Genomic DNA, 5,816 nt, shown 5'->3' on the forward strand with positions numbered 1-5,816 from the left:
TGGAAATATTCAATTGGAGACATTGTCTATTTGACCTGACTCAGAGCTTACTCTTTGCAAACTGTGTTTCCCCTGTGCATTTGTCAAGAACAATCACAAAACTCATTTAACATCACATGGCCTGAAGTGGCTGATAGCAGTTGGTGTAAACAAGAAGCTGACCACCAAATTTAAAAGGAAAGATGGGCAATGATATGTTCATAAGGGGCTTGGCAAAGCTCCAACATATTCCTGGAAGCCTAGAAGGCCACACACACGTGTAGAGTTGGGCACATTCCCAGAGTTGTGTACATGCTCACCCAAGACCTGAGAAGGTCTGAGGATTTCTTGTCTCTGGCTGACCTTGATGCTCTGTGTAAGCAGGAGTGAAAGCTAAGGCAAAGTTGTCAACTGCCTACCAGAGCATGGACGGCATGCCTCAAGACACACACTAAGTCTCTAACAGAGGTTGGGAGATTTATTGGTGTAAAGTGTGGACATAAAAAGGGGTTCTATGAAAAGTAACCTCCCAGGGTGATCTGATCACAGATTCCTAGCTGGGCAGGTCCAGGTAGGTAGTCATAGCCCAGGCATATGACTTGAGTGAAAGGTTTATCTTTGCCTTAGGTTAGCCTGTCCAATGTTCTTATGCGTCTAGGTTAACACAGCTTTGATATGTCAAAGTAATCCTCTTTTTTTCAGACCCCTCCCCAAGCAACCACCCTCAAGAAAGCACATAATCTTGTGAACTGTCCTGTAACCCAATCACCACCTTTCTCCCTCCCACCTTCATGTAATCTTCCCAACATTCCCTCCTTAATTCCAAATGTATAAAAGAAACTGCAGGACAATTGTGGCAGTCCTCTCTCCCAACTCAGACGCTGCCTCTGCCTCACTCTCGCAACATGACAACTTCCCTGGGTTCCAACACCTACAGCAGGCAGAACCGGGAGGATGAGGACTTCCCCATTCTTTGCCAGGCATGTCTTGGAGAAAACCGATATAACCGAATGACCAAAGAAATGTATGGGAGGGAAGGCAAAACCTGTGCCAGGCCACACAGTGTTTCGCTGGTGCTCCAGAGTCCGCATGCATTTTAAGAAGACTGAAGTTTGCCAAACCTGCAGTGAATTGAAGAATGTCTGTCAGACCTGTCTCTTGGATCTAGAGTATGGCCTTCCCCTCCGGGTTCGTGATGTGGGATTTAAGGATGACATGCCAAAGTCAGATGTCAACAAGGACTACTACACACAGAATATGGAGAGGGAGATTTCTAACTCTGGCAGAACACGGCCAGTTGGCATGCTGGGGAAAGCCACCTCCACCAGTAACGTGCTGTTCAAACTGGCCAGGACCACACCCTACTACAAAAGGAATCGACCTCACATTTGCCCTTTCTGGGTGAAAGGGGGATGGAGGAGAGGAGAGGAGTGTCCATACGGACATGGGAAGCCAACAGATCCAGGTGATCCCCTTGCTGACAGAACATTAAAGTCCGATATCATAGAATCAATGATCCTGTGGCAGATAAGATTCTAAAGCGGGCCTCAACAATGCCTCATCTGAACCCGCCAGAGGACCAGACGATCGCCGCACATATGGTGGTGCTCTGGGTCATACCATTACTGAGACAGATCTAAGAAATCATTTCTACCAGTTGGGAGAGATGCGGACAGTCACCGTTGTGCAGAGAGAGCAGTGTGCTCCCATCCACGAGGCAGGCTGCAGAAGGGGCTGTGCAGAAGTCCTTCAGTAAGTGGATCGTCAATGGCCAAAGACTCAACATGAAATGGGGAAGCTCCAAGCAGCCAGAGGAAAAGAAAAAGAGATGGAACCACAGGTGCTGGGCTGAAGCTAGAGCCTGTTCCTGGACTGCCAGTGGAAGGACAAAATTTGGGAAATTAACAACTTAGTTGGACTTAGTTCAGTAACCTCATGGCTTGCGATTCAGCCATCTTCTCTTTTTGTCCCTTTCACTGCTTGATTTAATAAGTCTGCTTAGTCCCCTTCTTAGACTGTGCATACATGTTATTGATCTAATTAATCAGCAGAGCACTAATCTGGAAAGAACAGTTGTCAGGTCCCAGACCCCGGGATCCATGGATGCAATTCCCCTGTGGCTTTTACTGATGCTGCATGACACTCGACCTAGGCCTGCTGAGTCTGAGATAACCTTATGAAGCCAGCCGGAGCACAGGAGGCGATTTCTCAGCTGTCAAGCACTGAAACTTACATGACCAACTTCCACCTTTCTTTGTTCTTTCCGCCTCCTGCCCTCCCTACTTGTCTGACTGTAAAACCTCTTCATTATCCTCAGTTTGGGAAAGGTGGTTTTGTCTAGACATTAGTCTGCCATCTTCCCTTTCTGCCAGCATCTAGAATAACAAAGGCTTTTCTCCGCAACAACCCTTGTCACTCAAGTTTTTGGGCCCTGGGCAACAAGATGCTTCGGATCTGAGTCCGGTCACACCAGGAGCTCTTCAGCCTCTAGCAGCAGCAGCAGAAGCCTCTGCCAACTACTTCAACCTACTGCCCAGTGGGCCTCCCGCTGGGTGAACATTGGCCCTGCCCCCACTCCCAGGTTTTGGGCCACACATGTTCCGCCCAATGGGACCACCTCCTCCTTTCATGAGGGCTCCAGGGCCAATCCACTATCCTTCTGAGACCCTCACAGGATGGGAGTTCATGCTGGGAAACACAGCAGCCCCTAGCACATTATCACCACTCTGGGGCTCTACAGAAGACAGGGCACTTAAAAATCCCAGCAAATGAATCTTCGAATCAATATATTTTCCTTCCTTTGTAGTTTCCGTGGTAGTTAAATGTGCTCAGATGTGGGCAGTCAGAGAATGGCACCCATGCTTTGATTAATGGATCTCAAATAAGCTGCCATGAACACATCTGGTGACTACTGTAACACTACTAATAAAACTTAATGCCTGTTCCCCTTACTTCTGTGGGGAACAAGCAATGGGGTGAATTGGAATATCCGACGGAGTGACCATCCCAATTACATGATCATTTTGTATTTTGGGGGGAGGAGGGAATTGATCTGCAGGAAAAATCTTTTAACCATTTTTATGTCCATTGTATATTTTCCTTTTTATCATCTAAAAAAAGATTACTAACACTAATCATTTAGTGGCATGAGTGTGATTTAACACTTTCGAAGTCACACCCACAGAAAGACAAGTGAAACCGTCAGGCAGCCCAACCCAGCTCTCTTCTTACCTCTCCTTTCCTCATTGATTACTAAAGGAATCAGGCTGATAGTTTCACAGAAGTAAATGCTATGCTACCAAGAAAAGACAAAAATAAAAATTACTTTTTATTCCTGTCAATCGATGGAAACAAACAAAAAAGAAACTGCAAAACTGTCACTCTCCAAAGCATTTGAGGTCTTGTTTTGGCTCAAACAAACTTTTATGAAAATTCTTTACAGGTTTGGATGTTCCTTACATCGACAAAAGTGTTTAAGGAAGTCTCTGTTCATTCACTAGTTGCCCACTAAACTAACACAGCAGAGACTTCAGTGGCCACACATTTAAAGTAATGCCTCTTTCATTTAACATGCTCGGATAAAACGGGAACTGAAACTACAGAATTCCAGACTCAACCCTCAGAGTTTCTCAATCAGTACATCTGGGATAGAGTCCAGAAATCTGTGTCATCTTGACTGATCAGAAGTTTTACTGTCTCTTCAATAGGTCAAATATTGCACATCAGTGATACAGATGGCTCATGGAACATATTTTTCTAAGTGGAACCATAAGTCCATTACCATTTCTTAATTTATGAAATGTGGGCAAAAGAGCTGAGTTATAACATGGGGCTGATTCAGCTTATTTCTGCTCTGAATACTATGAGGTGCTTATAGGGTTTGTGTGCAGATTGGTGGCAGATCGATAAAGGATAAAGCTATGTCTTAAACTCCAGACTCACATAGCAAACTCTTACGAAGTGATGTCTGAAACTGTTAGAAATTACCAAAGGGGAATGAATAAGTTCCTTGGCTGGGCCACATTCTTTTGCTGCTTAAAAGACAATGACATTTTCTAATAGTGAAATGCACTGAAGTGTATCGTTTCATGGTAATCCTTTTAACCTTTATTGGAAGTGGCCATTTTAAGTGTTCTTCCCTAACATGTTGCACAGCAAGAGTCATTGCTATTCAGTCATGCGTTTTATTTTTGATGTAGATTAACTTTTACAAAGACACTGCTTTTTTGAGTTTAGGGGTTTTCTTCAAATATTTTATGCTAGAACATAATAGGTGCACACAAAGAGCAGGACCTGTACGTTGTCGCAGGTCAGTTTCTCAAGGAAACAGGATGAGATGAAAATGTGTCTGCAGAGTTTATTGGAGAGTGCTCTTGGAAGCAATGCCCTTGGGGAAGGGAAGGAAGCCCAACTGAGCAGAGAAAGAAGGTGACCTGGGTTGCAATCACATCGCAAAGGCCTTAGCCAATCCTACAGAGAACTCTCTGAGCTGCGATGGCCTTTCAGAGTCATCCTAAAGTGGAGCAAAAGTCCTGGTATTTCTGTCCCCAGGCCAAATAGTCACTGACTACAGAATGGCTCTAGAAGTATGATTTTGGGAAGGCAGCTCTCTTCAGCCAACGGCAAGACGAAATAAGATTTAGCTGAGACCTGTCAGCTGCCAACCTTTCTGTAAACTGAGGGAATAAGTGCTCAATCCTGAAGTGGGGGTGGGGACGGGGAGTGAGGTGGCACAACAGCATCTACTACATACAGTTCAACCGCTATGCGACTCAGATGAACTCGCCTGGTAGGTTCTGGGAGAAGTTTCTGTTGGGCTTTTTCCCCTAGGGGCAACAGAAGAGTTAGTAGAATGAGCTCGAGTCCCTGCAGCTGCAACTGGTCTCAACTCCATAAATATTTATCATTCCCCTCCTCTTACGCTTGACTAGCTCCTCTTGACCTTGTTACTTAATCTACAATAGGGTGATAGTGCTGGCCAAGCCCCTAACTGGCAGCAAAGACGCGAGGGCCATCTGCCTCTGGTCACCATGCCTTCTCAGTCCAGGGTTGCTATACCTACCCATTTACCATAACAATTTGTCAAGGGAATACCAAGAGATGCCCAGGTGGTCAACTAGATTCCATATCCTGTCTCCATTTTCTAACAGCAGGCCTACCTTCTCCTGATAATCGGGTTCAGGATAACTTTTCTAGCCTGCTGGTCTCTTAGCAAGAGGGCACTGACATGGCTAGCTGCCAGCCATAGCTTGAGATACAATGGGATTTTTGCTGTGTCCCCTAATAAAAGCACACCATTCTGGTAACCAGGCTCTCTAAAACTACAGAGTCCAAAGTTGCAAGGACTAGAAACACAAGTTATCAAATTTGGTCATCAGAAGTGATAGAAGTGGGGCCACTTTTGCTTTTATCTCTTGGTTCCTGGGCCCAGGTATTTTATCTGTTGGTGATATAGCACTGTATAATGGTTGTTGATTTAGATTATATACTCACTCTGTGATGATGAGGTACTATCCTCCAGGATGATCATTTGTAATTAGGGATCACAGCTACACTTTTAATGGGCTCTTTTGTCACTTCATCAAGCCTGGAGCTCCGGATGTTGCGGAACGATATACGGGTAGGACAAGTACATCCCATGGTCATGTGCTCACTGCTACCCTACTTTGCTGTAAAATGGCTCTCCTGCTACATGTAATATACAAGATTCTCTGCCATTGGCTCTAACACCCGATGAGTCTTAGGATACTGGTACTAGTTAACACCCTGCTGGCAGGAAAAGCAAACCTTTACCTGGGGTATGTGTCTAGTTCTGTCAAAATGAACTGCCAGTTGGT

General features: G+C 45.1%; 1 pseudogene; it reads left to right on the forward strand.

Annotated features, from left to right (window-relative positions):
- Positions 1-884: 884 nt before the first annotated feature.
- LOC117027737 (pre-mRNA-splicing factor RBM22-like) lies at positions 885-2,690 on the forward strand (annotated as a pseudogene).
- Positions 2,691-5,816: the final 3,126 nt, after the last annotated feature.

The sequence above is a fragment of the Rhinolophus ferrumequinum genome, chromosome 9 (assembly GCF_004115265.2).
Source record: "Rhinolophus ferrumequinum isolate MPI-CBG mRhiFer1 chromosome 9, mRhiFer1_v1.p, whole genome shotgun sequence".
NCBI lineage: Eukaryota > Metazoa > Chordata > Mammalia > Chiroptera > Rhinolophidae > Rhinolophus > Rhinolophus ferrumequinum.